At 32.5% G+C, this 4,146-nt stretch overlaps 1 pseudogene; it reads left to right on the top strand.

Moving 5' to 3' along the window:
* The first annotated feature begins 2,413 nt into the window (after positions 1–2,413).
* On the top strand, positions 2,414–3,676 carry LOC149170569 (4-hydroxyphenylpyruvate dioxygenase pseudogene; annotated as a pseudogene).
* Positions 3,677–4,146: the final 470 nt, after the last annotated feature.

Genomic DNA, 4,146 nt, shown 5'->3' on the forward strand with positions numbered 1-4,146 from the left:
GTAGCCATTTCCACTTGGTATGAAGTGGGAAAATTCTCATAAATTTAAACCAATCATTCCCAAAATATGACCACAATAATCTCTGGTTTTGAGAATGTCAAGCTTCATGTGTGTGAAAGAATAAATCCAAAATGAATCTTTTGTTTGTTTGTTTGTTTATGTGACTGATAATGAAATATATCAATATCATATTAAAATTCAGTCCAATTAAATAAAAATAATAAATCACTAAATAAATGAATTAAATCACTAAATAATGAATTAAAATATGAATCACTCCTAAGATGTGTGAGAAATGCATAATTTTGTAAGTTATAAAATTGTTTTGAACGAAAAACAAATATTTTGAAGTCCTCATTTCCACTTGGGTATGAAGTGGAAAATTTCTCACGAATTTGAACCAATCATTCCCAAAATATGACCACAATAATCTCTGGTTTTGAGAATGTCATGCTTCATGTGTGTGAAGGAATAAATTCAAAACAAATCTTTTGCTTGTTTATTTCTGTGACTGATAATGAAATATATCAATATCATATTAAAATTCAGTAAAATTAAATAAAAATGATAAATCACGAAATAAATGAATTAAATCACTAAATAATGAATTAAAATATGAATCACTCCTAATGTGTGAGAAATGCATAATTTTTTGAGTTATAAAATTGTTTTGTATGAAAAACAATACTGATAATGAAATATATCAATATCATATTGAAATTCAGTCCAATTAAATAAAAATAATAAGTCACTAAATAAATTAATTAAATCACTATATAATGAATTAAAATATGAAACACTCCTAATATGTGTGAGAAATGCATAATTTTTTGAGTTATAAAATTGTTTTGTATGAAAAACAATACTGATAATGAAATATATCAATATCATATTAAAATTCAGTCCAATTAAATAAAAAAATAAATCACTAAATAAATAAATTATATCACTAAATAATGAATTAAAATATGAATCACTCCTAAGATGTGCCAGAAATGCATAATTTTTTGAGCTATAAAATTGTTTTGTATGAAAAACAACACTGATAATGAAATATATCAATATCATATTAAAATTCAGTCCAATTAAATAAAAATAATAAGTCACTAAATAAATTAATTAAGTCACTAAATAATGAATTAAAATATGAAACACTCCTAATATGTGTGAGAAATGCATAATTTTTTGAGTTCTAAAATTGTTTTGTATGAAAAACAATACTGATAATGAAATATATCAATATCATATTAAAATTTAGTTCAATTAAATAAAAATAATAAATCACTAAATAAATAAATTATATCACTAAATAATGAATTAAAATATGTATCACTCCTAACATGTGTGAGAAATGCTTAATTTTTTGAGTTATAAAATTGTTTTGTATGAAAAACAAATATTTTTTAAAATATTTTGAAATAGCGGAATAGTCATTTCCCCTTGGGTATGAAGTGGGAAATTTCTCATGAATTTGAACCAATCATTCCCAAAGGTTTTGAGAATGTCGTGTTTCATGTATGTGAAGGAATAAATCTGAAATGAATCCTTTGTTTGTTTGTTTCTGTGACTGATAATGAAATATATCAATATCATATTAAAATGCAGTCTAATTAAATAAAAATAGTATTAAAAAAATAAAACTAAATATATTTATTTTATAACGTTAAATTCTTGTTCAATTACATAAATGTAATATATTTTAATAATTGATTTTATTTTTTAAATTAAATTTTAAAATATTCTCACAATCCAAGATAATGTTGCATTTACCAAATTTGGGAATGGTAAAATCTAATATAGTTGATTACCAATAGTATCAAGTCAAATAATTCCCATACAACATGGAATACATCTGCTTCATAATATTAAAATTTGGCGCAGTTAGGTAAAAAATAGATTAAAATTTAATTTTGTGCACTCAGATAAAAATGTGATTAAAATTTGACGCAGTTGGCTAAAAATGAGATTGAAAGAAAGAATATAAGGATAATTTTGAAAATGCTTTGCTTCCGGCTATGAAAACGAATCCAAAAGGAATCTTTTGTTCGTTTCTGTCAATGACAAAGCATGGCACTAAGCACCATCATGGTTGTGTCGCCAGGGCTATATAAAACGGGGGCGTCCTCAACACATAAAGTGTATTTTTAACACAAATTTGATTTTATCAGATTTTTTTGGCATTTGAGGGATTAGGATTAATATCATTTGATTTTATCTGATTAATATCATTTGATTTTATCTGATTATCATTGTGATTGGTGGAATTTCTTCACTTGGAAGCGATCGCTCATGGGATTGTGGCGAACAAAGTTCTTGTATCCCACCAGTTCAAAGCTCTGACTCTCATCCTTACCCATTGTTTCTTGCACTAAATTCCCCAAAATTTGCAGAATCATATCATTTGATATTGGGGAATTTAGTGCAAGAAACAATGGGTAAGGATGAGAGTCAGAGCTTTAAACTGGTGGCATACAAGAACTTTGTTCGCCACAATCCCATGAGCGATCGCTTCCAAGTGAAGAAATTCCACCACATTGAGTTCTGGTGCGGCGATGCCACCAATGCCCACAAGCGCTTCTCATGGGGTTTGGGCATGCAGGTGGTGGCCAAGTCCGATCAGAGCACCGGAAATCAGACATATTGCAGCTTCGCCATACAGTCCAACGATCTCACCTTCGTCTTCACGGCGCCTTATTCTTCGAAAATCGACCAGTCCACCACCAGAATGTCCCACCCAGCTTTCGATTCCGATGAGGCGCGGAGTTTCTTTGACAAGCATGGGTTACCAGTTCGAGCCATGGCAGTGCTTGTCGAAGATGCTCGAGACGTTTTCCAGAATAGCGTGGAAAACGGTGCCGTGGCTGTGCTGGAGCCATGCGATCTTGTCGATGAGGCCACGGGCGGGAAGGTCTGTATGTCGGAGGTTGAGCTTTACGGAGATGTGGTTCTTCGTTTTCTCAGCCAGGACGGTTTCAAGGGCCCCTTTTTGCCCAATTACGAGCCCGTTCAGTCGGTTCACTTGTCCTATGGAATCATTCGGGTCGACCACGCTGTGGGGAATGTGGAAAAACTGGAGGAAGCCGTCCAATATGTGGCCAAGTTTAGCGGGTTTCACCGTTTTGCCGAGTTTACGGCAGAAGACGTCGGGACTGGAGAGAGGGGCCTGAATTCGATGGTGTTGGCGAGCAATAATGAGATGGTTCTATTGCCCATGAACGAGCCTGTGTTTGGGACCAAAAGGAAGTCACAGATACAGACCTATCTGGAGCACAATGAGGGCCCCGGATTGCAGCATTTGGCTCTTATTTGCTCTGATATATTCTCCACGCTTAAGGAGATGCGCATGTGCAGTGAAATTGGATGGTTTGAATTCATGCCCAAGCCTCCTCCTACTTATTATAAGAATCTGAGGAATAGGGTTGCATATGTCTTGACTGACAAGCAGATGGAAGAGTGCGACGAGTTGGGGATTTTGGTCGATAGGGATGATCAAGGAGTCCTCTTGCAGATTTTCACAAAGCCCATTGGCAACAGGCCCACTATTTTTATTGAGATAATTCAATGTGTAGGCTGTGTGCTAACGGATGAGAATGGGCAATCCTATCAAAAGGGTGGATGTGGAGGATTTGGCAAGGGCAAATTTTCAGAACTGTTTAAATCCAAGCCTGTTATGTAGCAAAGTGATTTCTGTTCTGTAGTGATTGTTTTATCTATTTCACTGTTTCTGACTAAGTAATCTTGTTGTTTCTCCATTTCTCTGTCCCTGTGAATTATTCTGTGCGATTGCTGTGAGTATAAATCAGCTGTGTGTTATGTATGCTCTGGTCTAACAAACTTTGAGTATGGTCATTTTTAGTTTTAGTTTTTTTTATTTCTGGTTGTCTTGTTACCAATATTTCTATTTCCATGCAACCATCATAACATTGTAAAATTCCTCAAAGTATAATATTGAAATATTATTTATTTTCTTCACATGTATTATTTTTATTTTTACTTCCTGCTCATATTTATTTTAACATTGTAAAATTCTATATAAATTTGAGATTGAGATATTTGTTTTCTGCATTTGTTATATTAGTTTTATCTTTATATATAAATTTCATATCATGCATAGTATCCCATGTTTTATTAATTTAAAATGAATAA

Source organism: Pinus tabuliformis, chromosome 4_2 (assembly GCF_031772625.1).
Source record: "Pinus tabuliformis cultivar Carrire ecotype Pingquan chromosome 4_2, CPIR1, whole genome shotgun sequence".
Classification (NCBI taxonomy): Eukaryota; Viridiplantae; Streptophyta; class Pinopsida; order Pinales; family Pinaceae; genus Pinus; species Pinus tabuliformis.